This window comes from Cupressus sempervirens, chromosome 9, assembly GCF_028749045.1.
Source record: "Cupressus sempervirens isolate cs-2001-9-10 chromosome 9, ASM2874904v1, whole genome shotgun sequence".
Lineage (NCBI taxonomy): Eukaryota > Viridiplantae > Streptophyta > Pinopsida > Cupressales > Cupressaceae > Cupressus > Cupressus sempervirens.
Genome location: NC_143126.1, coordinates 604,875,475 through 604,889,026, shown reverse-complemented (window position 1 = coordinate 604,889,026; position 13,552 = coordinate 604,875,475).

Below are 13,552 nucleotides of genomic sequence, written 5' to 3'. Positions count from 1 at the left end.
TCCTTCAAAAACCAAAATATCACTTCAAAAACAGAGTTTTCCAGCACTTCATTAACTCAAAACTTTTTTACAAATATACAACCAATGCTTGGAGATTCGAGCCATAACTCCATTAGGTGTCTTCTCCACCATTCTAGGTCCCATTTGGTTGAAAATAACCTCCCACAATCAAAGGAATCCAAGGCTATCCATGTTGCATGGAATATCTGCAATAAGTGCAAAATGCTGTTATGACAACATTCTTACAACACTTGGCAACTTTGATAGATGCCTTAATCCTATATTATAGGCTTCTTATCCTCACATATTCTGAGGATCCAAGATCATTCATGATCATCATATTTATAAAATAACCATTAACCATTCTTAGGCCTAAGACATATTAATGACTCAATCTCCCTAACTCCTAACATTAAGAAATTAAATGACAACTAACAAAGGCTATTTGTGTGACCTTAGTCTTAGTGACTAATTCACCTAGACAACATAAAACAAGACCTTCTAAGGTCCTCAACCAAATTACACTAACTTCTTAACTTGGCTAGAGTCAAGTACAAGCCAAAATTGACTAACTAGTAGAGGTTAGCCTAGGTGCTCCTGCACCAGAGGGAAAGTATTGCTTTTGTTCTCTCTGGATCAATGGTTAAGCCATCCTCAAATACAATATGTCCTAATAATTTTCCTTGGTTAGTAGCAAAGAAACACTTGCTTGGGTTAAGGGAAACCCCAAACTCTCTGCATCTTAAGAAAACCTATCTTAGATGATCAAAATGATCTTCTAGATCCTTTGAATACATAGTGATGTCATCAAGGTAAACTAAGACAAACTTTTCAATCAATCCTTTGAAGGCCATCTCCATTGCCTTCTAAAATGTAGCACCTGCATTGGTTAGTCCAAATGGAATCTTACAATAAGCATAGGTACCCCATTTAGTGGTGAATGCAGTCTTGTATCTATCAAACTCTTTAACCAACACTTGATTGTAGCCAGAAAATCCATCAAGAAATGAAAATCTCTTTGAACCACTGACCTTGGACAAAATCTACTCCATAGAAAGGAGAGGATGGTGATCTTTAAGGGAAGCTTGGTTAAGGTCTCTAAAGTCCACACACAATCTAATTTCTCCATTCTTCTTCCTAATAGGGACAAGGTTTGCTACCCATGATGAGTGTTTGATGAGAAAAATTATATTGGCCTCAATCAACTTGGATAGCTCCTTTCTCATTAAGGGTTCAATCTTGGGATTCATTGGCCTCTGCTTTTGTCTTACTGGTTTTACATCATTAATTAAATCTATGGTATGCTGAAACAACCTTGGATCAAAGCCCTTTAAGTCATCATATGTCCAAGAAAATACATCGTAAATTCTTGACATAGATGAATAAAAATTTCTTGTTCAATTTCAGAACATACCTTCCAAATGTTTAAGGACTTTCCATCAACAACCATGACTGGAGTGTAGTCACCTTCATCAGCAGCTAGGTTCATGGCCCTGCCTCTTTCTTGATCATCAAGATTAAAAACACTCTCTAAGGTAATGAGACCCTTAGGCAATTTGTTAGAACTAAGATGAATGATCTGATCACCATACTGATCCTGCAATCTCAACTGGTTCCTGCCTGAAAATTTTGCCTCATTCTGCAAGAAGCTTATAATTTGCTCATTAGATTCAAACACTTGCCAATGGATGTTGTTATGAGGGATGGAAGGCCTTACTACTACTCTGATTTGTTGCTTCTTCTCCTCCTCAAGATTCACCAACACATCATAAGATGCACCTATTGCTGCAAGTCTATCAACATATCTATTTTCCTTTCTAGGGATGCTTTGAATATTAAATGCATTGAAACCTTCAAGAAAATCCCATACCCTATTTTTATAAGATTTGAGTAAACCATTCTTGGTGGTATTCTAATTTCTCACTTGATTAACCACCAACTCACTGTCTCCATACACCCTTAAGGCTTGGATTCCTCTTTTTTGAGCAAGTAGGAGACCTTGAATCAAGGATTCATACTCAGCCACATTATTAGTGCAACTGAATTGGAGCCTAAAGGAGAAGTAGTACTTTAGTTGTGCAGGATAAATCAACATCACACCAGCCCCTGATCCATTTTTATTCCTTGATTCATCAAAGTACATACTCCATATCCCACTCATATCTTCTTTAGTACCCACAAGATTGGGAACTAGAGCATCTTTCTCCAATATACAATATGTATTGAGACCTGTCTCAAGGGTTTCTGACATAGGGTCAAATTGATATGCACTAGCCCATTCATCCAAGAAAAAATCAAGTATTTCTGCTAGGGAGCTGGTGGGCTCATTCACTATGTCATTCTCATCCATCTCTAGAATAGGGCAATTCATGTTGATGGGGTTAGGGGTGTAAGATTCAGTATGATGGAGGGCTTGAGGCTCTGCTTTGATTGAAGCATTGGCTCCATATCTTATCTTGAAAGACATATATGACCAATCAAAAGATATGAAACCACCTATTTGCGCAATAAAGTCTCTTGACAGACAGATGGCAAAATATGGCTTGACCTTAGCAACAGAGATATCTTGGGTTACAGTACAACCAAGGCATGCATGTAAGGTCATCTCCACATTCCTAAGGATCCCTATAGTCTTGATAGTACTACCATCCAACTGTAATACATCTCTAACAATGGGCTCATATTTCATTCTCAAAGCATCAGCAACACACCTAGGCATCACTGAACTGCTAGCCCCTAAATCAATCGTGCAATTATGGACTAGTTTTCCCCCTATAATTAGAGAAACGTAGAATGGAGGAAGTCTAACCTTTTTACTTGTTTCTACCTCCCTTGATGGTTGTACTAGGCTTGTGGCACTGTCCATGTTGATTGTTTGATCCTTTGGTTCAATTCTTTCCAATTCTTGCTGCAACAACCTCTTTTGACAACAGCACCCCACATGTAGATATTCACATTTGTCTTCTTCATTTTCTCTACCACACTGAATGGCATAGTAGGTGCTTTGGTAGAAGCTTTGGGAGCTGCAATTGTATGAGGTTGAGATGGAATAACCTAAGGATCACTTGTATCTTTTCTGCCATGATTTTGCCTTTGCTGCTGAAAGGCACTTGATTGATTATTTGCTTCTTGCTCATGAGATATCGCATTTGAAATTGAGGCCTAATTGGGATGAGGAGGGACAACATCTTCCATAGCTCTTCTTTTGCTTCTAGTGTTATGACCAATGGAATCCTAGTTTACATTACAATGCCCCTCCATCTGATGATTCATAAAAGAGCAATCACCCTGTCTTTGCATATCTGAGGCATCTTTAAATTGGTCCTCCTTGTATAATGGTTGTATTGTAGGCTCTTGGATGGTCAAAGCCAAATAAGATTCAGCCTTTTGACACATTCAATGGGCATAGGAGTAATTGCAGGAGGGACAAAAATCCTAATCTTGAGCCATATTGTTTTGAGGGACTATGGCCTTACTTTGGTTTACATTTGAGGTTGAAGCATGGCCACCCTACCTACTCTGATCAAAAGAATTGTTCCAATGATTAGGATTTGGAGGCCTACCACTGCTTGGAGTTTGATATTTCAATTGATGAGGCTTACTACCTTGAGCTTGCTATCTTTCTAAATTCACCACCTTGTTGCTTACTTTCTACATCATAGAGGAGTTATCCTCCAGCTTCTTCCCATAATCTTGCAATCTTTTATCAAGGTTCTCTCTTTTTTCCATGTTCTACATCAGAGATTGCATCATCTCCTTCATTTCATCTATCCCATTTGAGGATGTGGAAGCTTGAGGGACTCGAGTAAGGGATTGTGATGTAGAAGTTATGGGAAGGGGAGCCATTGCTGGTTGATGATTTGGAACATCAGGAAAGAAAGGCATATGAGGCCTTGGAGCTAGTTTACCTCCTTGTATTAGGATGTTCTTTGATTTTATTGCTATGTCATAAGCATTAGGCAAGGTATCTCCTCCCATAGTTTGGATTGTAGTGGCAATATCACTGTTAAAAGCTCTAAGGTAATGCAAGAAGGCATTACCAGGGGTAGGCTTCACTGAATTAGGTATTCTATCCCATGTCTTTTGAAATCTATAATTAAAATCAGTCATACATTCATGGGGGGCTCTTTTTATAGTAGTCAACTGCTCTAAAAGTGACAAATAGTCACTTTTATCCTCAAAATGTTTGCGCAATCCTACTCCTAATCCATCCCAATATTTTATAGAACCATGAGCTAAACCTCTATACCATTGTAGTGCTTGTCCTTTCAAGGATGAGGTTAGGAGCCTAACTGAAACATCATCCTCTGTAATACTATGGATATTGCAGATATTTGCAACCTCTTGAATGTGTTCTGAGGGGGAGATAGAAGTTTCACCAGTAAAATCTAGTATACTTTTGATGGCAGCTACTGGTATGTCATGTCTTTGGGCTAATAAGAGAGGGCTCCCACCATTAAAGGTGGCAAAAGTATGATCTCTAGGCAACGCCATATGGACAAGTGATCTATTGATATGTATTGATGGAAGTCTAGGCTAAGATCTAACAGTAGGAGGAGTAGAGATAGATCTTGTAGGTGTATTTGTTACTATTGCACTCCTTACCGGTGATAAAGATATTCTAGTCTTCCTTCTTCTAGAGTTTGAAAATGAAAGCTCTTAATATTAAAACTTACCTCTAGAAGATGCCCTTGTTTCAGCTCTGGGCATGAATCACTACAACTTTGGTCTAGAACCAGATATGTATTTGAAGCTCAGAGTCGCCAAGTACTTTGAAGAATGAGCCTCCTAAAGGCTTAAACACTGAAGCTAGTACTATCTCCTCGATATTGATCTTGAAATCTTCCCTTTTGACACCAATAGGCTTGAAATTTTCTAAAAATTTGTCCCACCGGGCGTGCCAAAAATTGTTGTCACTGAGGTTTACACCCTTTCCCAAAGCCTATGCATGAGGAGAACCTAGTGAAACATGGAAACAACCTCCAAGCTATGGGACTTGAACTGTGAGGTTGAGTCTCTGGAGAAGGCCGGCTTCCTCTTACTATCAGGATGCACCTAACTACTCTTGGAGAGGAAAAGGGAGAAGGAGAGCATGAAAGAAAATCTACCTAATCTAATCTAAAAAGGTGATGCACCAATATAGAGTGTTCAGACCAAACTCTACCCATATATGCACTATTGAACCAGAATGAAACTAAGGATATACACATTCGGACTTGCTTTAATCTAATAATCACATGTAGATTAGAAGACCAAGATGAATGACACAAAGAAAGAGAGATTCACTTATATTATCATTCATAGGCCAAGGAGATACAATCATGCAAATCATAGATCTCTACAAAACACCAGTAAGAGGAAAAGAGTTCTTGCACTTTCATACCAATGGCTGAAAGAAATAAGACAGAAAATCATGTAGTTCATACCCATAGCGAGATAGTGCCAACCGTTGATCTATCTTGATCCGATGATGGGGACCTGCAGGCTCGCAGAAACATAAAAATGCATAGGGAAAGAAATATATGAGGTTAGATCATTAAATTTTTTCGATATTCCTAGGATGTTTTTAAAAATAACATTAAATCGGGAAGTGACCATTGGGTGGGCAAGTATTTAAAATTTAAATATTTGGCGGGGGCACAATATGTAACAGTTATTTTTGTTGCCAAGGAAATTTTGCAAAAAAACACACATTTTGCACACATTGTAGGATTTATTAACCTAGCTTCTAAGCTAGAGATTTAGTTTAAAATTTTGGACAAGGTACAACAAAGATGGAACCAAGGTTATGCTAATATTGTAGCAAGTCATCAAATTTTCTTTTTAGAAGTTCCAACTCACCCCAACGCCCCAACTGCCATCAATGAAAAAACCAAGGGGGTTATTAAATAAGTTAAGGATGATAATTGATAACTGGTAAGAAGGGAGTAGTAATGAGTAAGGCGGAGTCACAGGTAAGAGACTTGTGAAGAAGAAGATATCAGTTAGCAAATAAAAATTTTGGTCTCAAGGGAGAATACTTTTGTAAGGAATGATTTCATGACAAAGTATTTTTTCCACTAATGAAAAAGGGGGGGATTGTTGATCTCTAATCCTATATTTTTTATTAGTGACCAAACACTTAGTCATTTGCAAGTCATTTACTAGGCAAGATTACAAGGTCGTCACTATGAGTGAGTTATCTAGTAAAGATCGAGCAGACCAATGATTATTGAGCATTCAGTAGAGACCAAGTAGTTATGTGAGCCAAGTAATTCAATGACAATCAAGCATATTGAAAATTTATCAAGTGTCGAGCACATAGACTTATAGAAGTTGAGCAACAACATACATGACTGAGCATCAGAAGCACTTAAGTGTGGAGCAATACAATTTTGTTATGTGATTTTTTAATATCACAAACTCATATGTGAATCATTTTGGCAAAAATTTCTATGAGATTTAACATATGTAGAGCTAGATCTGATTCTATTTATGTGTCATTAGTAGAAGGTGATGATCCCTAGACAAACTATTTAACCAATCAGAAAAATGGACATAAACAACAAAAGATGATGAATTTTAAATCATTGATCAACATTTGGAAGCTTCACATAAAGTCTATTTAAAGAGAATTCTAACCCTAGAATCATATAGAGGATGAAATGAAGAAGGGAACACAAATGTGAAGGAGTCACAAGTCAGGTTTAGCAAAGAGTGCAATTAGAGCAGTGAAGAACTGAATAGATTTGTCAAATTAGGAGAATCATATTAGAGACAAAGGAAAGAGGGGACCCAAGATTAGTTTACATAGCATATCGAGGATCAAGTACTAAATCAATTATTTTGTAATTGAGATAGGGAAAATCTCTTAACAGAGTGGTCCTAACAAGCCTATGTAAATTTCCTAAAAAATTCCGAAATAAATAATAAGTGTCAAGCCCTCTAACAAGGTAAGACCTAATAGTCTTTTAGTCTTTAATAGGATAGACCTCTCACCTGGTAGATCATATTTTATGATCAAACATTGTAACCTTGATAGATTAACTTTATTGTTGCAATAGTGAAGATTTGTGGGTTTCATCCCCACCCCAGTTTTACCTTCACCCTGAAGTGTTTCTAGATAACCCAATCATTGTGTTATGTGTTGAACTATTATGGATGTGATGAACTTATTTTATGTTTTAGCATTACAGTTTTAATGATGAATTGGGTATGATTTAATGAGTTTGATTTTAAGTATCAAAAGACTAAGATCCTGATTCACCCCACCTTTCAATATCTTGTTTCCCATATATATATTCCAACAATTTACACTTGGAGAATGAATTGGATAAGGACATTAATAAATTTATGGCATTAGCAAAATGACTAGGGCATGAAAGACGAAGGGCTTCAAGGTTTAGTCCTTAAGGCCAATTTGTAAAGGGTTTTAAGTCTATTGAAATTATCTTGGATTGGATATATGTAATGGGCTAAGGGTGGTATAAAATGCCAATGGTTTTATTTGTGAAGTTTGGGTGTTGGGTATGCAGTTTTATTGGTGTTATTTTGTAAGGCTTTTTTTAGTTCAAATATGTTTGTATCATGGAAAAATATGATTTGGGACATTGTTGTATAATTAGACTTAAGACCTTACCAAAAAGAATGGTATATATTTTAGTTGATAATTTCAAGTGACTAATAAATTTGGTACCTAAGAAGAGATCAAAAAAGTTGTTTGCAAAAAACCCTACTAAAAGAGGTGTTAGTGTTAGAATATATAGTCCACCAATATACCTAAGAGGGGAGTGGGGCAGGGAGGTGAATCAGTTATCCAACTATTATCACAATTATCAACCTTAAACATACTTAACCATATGAGCAATATAATCATAAACCACAACAAGATACTCATGCACAATAACACTAGATATGTTAACTAGGGAAACCCTTGATCGGAGGGAAAACCCCTGTGGGGATGGTACACACAAGATGATGTACTAATATAAATAATCATTACTAGAGAATGGACCCTGTTAGGAGTTTATAACAACATTTAATACATATTAGCCCCTGTTAGGAGACTTTGAATCCCTGTTAGGAGATTACAACCTTGCTAGGAGTTGTGGAAGACAGTTGGCCCAAACAACTTCAAGGGAAAGATCAATCAACCCACTGTCCAAATGATCTCTGTATTATTCCTTATAATCCAATAATCAACTCACATCCAATAATCCCTTAGATCGCTTACTCACATTCAATAAAAACTCTGCTCCTTTTCACACTTCGCACTTAATATAATGATCACACCCCATTACAAACAAGGAAAAAATCTTTCCTTTATACTATATATTCAAAATAATTCCTTGAGTCAGCCTTGAGGCTTTCCCAATTAATTATAATAAGATAATTAATTGATTACAATTACAATAGCACTATCGACTCACACTCTACACAAATTCTCACATGTATGATACAAGGGCTTGTGCATCTGTTGATGTCATCATTAAATTATCCTCTGTCACTGACTAACTGTGTGTCTTCTTATTACATCTCAAATGAAATATATAATACAAACATTATAAATTGCATTCCAAGCACTCTATCTATGTACTACTCTTAGTAAATCAAGTACAACTTTCATATATCTTTGACTTACGTGTTGCGAATTAACCCTTGTCATCAGGACATAGTGCAAAACATGTCCATGACTGTGCATCACCAGACAAGCAAAACCTTGTCTGTACAACTAAGATCTCTCTCTACTACTATGCCAATCTTCACAGACTTACTGCTATGTTGACATCAATGACAAACACGGTCATGAATGCAACATGTCAATGCTCTCTAATACTTAGGATACTCCCCCATTGTAGTATCATCACCATTCATGCTAAAAATCTCCCCCTTTGTACTAGCATTAAGTGAAACATAGATGAAAAATATCTTAGCTCTATGAATACCAAAATAGTACTTTTTTGTTGTTGTTGTTGTTCTTATCTTCTAAAATCTTATTCGTCAATTGGATTTGAAATCCTCTAGAACATTAATCTGTTCTTCTTCTTCTTTAGGATTGAAAACAGTTGTTCACAGTAAAAAACTCACGATACACCAAGGTTCTTCATGTTGTATATCTCCCCCATAGAGATATTATGTTTTCTTCTTTACATGAATCTTTCTAAATCTCCTTAATAAAAGTATAGATTTCCATGCACTCTCCCCATACATACTTAGGAGATGTTTTTCATGCATATTCTCCCCCATTGACATCAATGACAAAGGCCTCATTATGTTAATTTACTGCTCCAAGTCTTCAACTAGCTCAAGTGTCCAAAGACACTATTCAAGACCAAATACCAAGAGTCCTTAATGACTCAACTTATCATAGATACTCCCCCATATGGGAATCATTAGCATATAGTCCAATCTAACAATAGCGCTCTATATCATTGGACTAATGCACTTACTACATCATCTACTCAAAAGTAGGCAAGGGCATAGCCCCAAGAATACCTCTCAAGTACTCAAATGTATCTTTAGGTAAAGGCTTCATAAAGATATCTACAATCTGATCTTTAGTACTCACATACTCCAATTTGATCTCTTTTTTCTGTTGCTTTCTGTCTCAACACATGATACTTAATAAATATATTCTTAGTCTTACAATTCAATACAAGGTTCTTAGACATACTCACTGTACTTGTGTTATCACAGTAAATGATAATAGGTTCTGTAAACTCAATTCTAATATCCTTCAGCATTTGTTTCATCCACGTCACTTGATTGCAATTATTTGATGTTACAACATACTTTGCCTCAGATGTACTTTGAGAAATACAATCTTGTTTCTTTCTTACCCAAGAAACCAATCTTCCTCCAAGAAAAAATACTCTACCACTGATGCTCTTTCTATCATCCATACTGCCCACCCAATCCGCATCAGTATATGCACATAGAGTGAAATCACTCAATCTATTATACCAAATTCCATAGTTAGATGTTCCTTTCAAATGTAAATATCCTCTTTACTGCTACATAATGATACTCCTTAGGATCAGCTTGAAATCTAGCTACAATCCCAACTGCATTTCCTATATTTGGTCAGATGTGAGTTAGATATTGCAAACCTCCAATCATGGGTCTGTACTTCTTCTACTCAACTGTGGGTGCCTCATCCTTGCTAGATAACGTGTGACTAGTTATCATAGGTGTACCAATAGGCTTACAACTTTCTAATCCAAACCTTTTCAACAAATCCTTCAAGTACTTAGCTTGTGAGATGAAAATACCATTACTGTTCTGCACAATCTGCAATCCTAGGAAAAACTTCATTTCTCCTACCATTCTCATTTCAAACTCATTCTTCATTTCTTCAACAAACTTATCACTTGCTTCATCATTACCTCCAAATATAATGTCATCAACAAATACTACTATTATCAACAATCCATTCTCAATTTCTTTCAAATACAAGTTACTATCTGTCATACCTTTAGCAAATCAAAGTTTTGCCAAATAGTTGTCTAACCTTGCATACCAAGTTCTAGGTGCTTGCTTCATACCATATAGAGATTTCTTTAGTCTGCATACCATATCTTTGTCTTCTATCAGAGGAAAGCCTTCAAGCTGCTCAATATATACCTTTTCTTCAAGTTCTCCATTCAGGAAGGCTAATTTAACATCCATCTAATATACGTTGAACCTCGTATTTGTTGCATAAGCCAAGAGCATTCTTACTACTTCCATTTTGGCTACAGGGGCATATGTCTCCTCATAGTCTGTGCCTTCTTGTTGTGAGTAACCTTTGCATACAAGTCTAGCCTTGTTTCTTACAACTTTTCCTTGCTCATTCATCTTATTTCTAAGTACCCATTTGGTTCCTATCACATTCTTGTCTTTAGGTCTAGGAACTAACTCCCATGTTTCATTCTTCACAATCTGATCTAATTCTTCCTTCATTTCTTGAATCCAATGATCATCTTTACATGCTTCATCTATACTTTTAGGTTTAACTTGAGAAATCAAACACATCTCTTCATTAACTTTGTTTCTTGTCATCACACATTTGTCTTTGCTTCCAATTATCTTCTCTTGAGGGTGATTCTTTGTCAAATTCTTTTTAGGGGTAGGAGATGACATCTCAACTCTTATCTCATCTCTAGGTTCAAACATCTGCTCTCCTCTTTTCTCAACAGTTAACACATCATCTTGCAGATCATTGTTAGTCTCAAAGAAAACTTTAGCATTATGTCTAACAATTCCAGAATTGTCTTCTTCTTCATCTGAATTGTAATCTAACATCTTTTCCTTACTTCCAAACTTTTCATCAATTTTTACATTTGTGCACTCAACTATTGTCTTAGTTCTATGATTAAACCATCTATATGCTTTGCTTTTCAATGAATAGCCAAGAAACATACCTTCATCACTTCTTGGATCAAACTTGCCAACATCATCATCTCTCTTAATATAACACTTGCTTCCAAATATTATGAAATACTTAACTAATGGTCAATAACCAAACCATAGTTCATAAGGTGTTTTGCTCATACTTTTTATGTTTTGTGCTCTGTTCAAAGTGTACACTATTGTATTGATTTCTTCTCTCCAAAATATCTTGGATACATCATTCTCAAAAAGCATTGCTCTTGTTGCCTCTGTTACTGGTCTATTTCTTCTTTCTACGATCTCATTATGTTAAGGTGTTCTAAGTGAAGATAATTGTCTTTTCATTCCATTCTCTTCACAAAACATTTTAAACACTCTAGAGGTGAATTATCCTCCTTTGTCTAATCTCAAACACTTTATCTTAACACCAGATTCATTGTTAACTCTATTCTTAAATATCTTAAACTTCTCAAAAGGTTTAGACTTTTCTTTAAGAAATGATACCCACATCATTCTAGTGAAATCATCAATGAAAACCATGAAATACCTTTCACCATAGAATCCTCTTTTTCTAGAGGGACCACTTCGATCTGTGTGAACAATGTCAAGCTTGTCTGCAGTTGTGCACTTCTTGCTAGGAAAAGACACCTTCTTCTGCTTAGCCAAAATACATTCTTTGCAAACCACATTAGTAGGCTTTATTATCTTAGGAAAATCTCTAACTACAAATGTGCTACTAACTTTTACAACATAATCAAAGATTATATGACAGAATCACCCATGCCATAACCAACTATTATCCACTTTAGCAATCAAACAAGTCATTTCAGTGGGATTCAACTGAAACACATTACCTCTAGACAGAGTTCCAATTCCAACCATCTTAACATCCTTATCCTTGATAATGCAAATCTTTTCTGTGAATGCAATTGATACCCTTTGTCCACCAACTATCTAAAACTCAACAAATTATGCTTTAATCCATCCAAAAAAAATATATCATCAGTGTTAATTCTCTCATCTAAAGTAATGGATCCAATTCCTATAATATGATAGGCTGCATTGTTACCAACTCTAACAATACCTCAATCATAGTTTCTAAATCTAACAAACTTATTCATATCACCAGTCATGTGATGTGAACAACCACTGTCTATTATCCAATTAGATTTATTTTCAACTTGGGAAACTGGAGCCTTTTCTTCTCTAATTTCTTTTTCAAGATCATCTTCCTTAATAGCTACAAATCCTAGCTCATCATCATTTTCACTTTGAACTCTTTCATCAGATTCCTCATCTTCATTAGCATACAAACAATTTCTATCTCTCCTAGGCTTAAACTTTCCCTTGTACATTTTCTCTCTTTTAGGACATTTAGATGCATAATGACCAAATTCATTACATGTCCAACATTTAAAGATATTCTTAGTATCTTTTTCTCTTCTCACAAGAAGTGTTATGGTGTAGGAGCACCTTAAGGCAGGGAAAATCCCTAAGACCAACTTTGACTTGTAAATGGTCTACCCAACCATTTGATGAATATGGACTAATGATGAAGTCCCAAGGTGTGTCTAGGATATGTAAATAGATAGAAGTGAAATCCTAATCATGAACTTAGAAGATAGGACCTAAGTATGCTTATAAGGCAAAAATTGCTCAAAAGGGGCAAATATGGAAAAGTTATTTGAGATGGTCTTTAGGTGTTCTTGGAACATTTTAGGAGGTTTAAAATCAAACTGGATCAATTTGGGAAGGCCAAGAAGCCATATTGCCAAAAGTTGTAAAAATTGCTCATTAAAACTTTGCAATTTTCGCAAAGTTGCCATGACAATTTTTGCACTTTTCTAGGGAAAGGCAAGATGAGAGTTTCTAACTCGACCCAAGGCTCTAAGTAGTTAGAGGAAGTCTATATAAGCATCATCCAACTCATTGATAGGGGTTGGTTGTGTGGATGTGTAGACGATTCATGAAATAACAAGAAGTTGCTAATAGGAAACAAGATTTTGGATTGAAAGCTTGTTTTCTTGCATTGATTTGCTCACTGTTTTGAATGGAATAGTTGCCTGAATATATGTAGAAACTCTCTATCATTTGGTGTGAAAATTTGAATCCATTTTGGTAAGTTTTAAAAATTAGTTAGTTTTGGGCTTCCTATTGGTTGATTTTGAGCAAATAGCACTAAAATGGGCAAAACTTGACATCC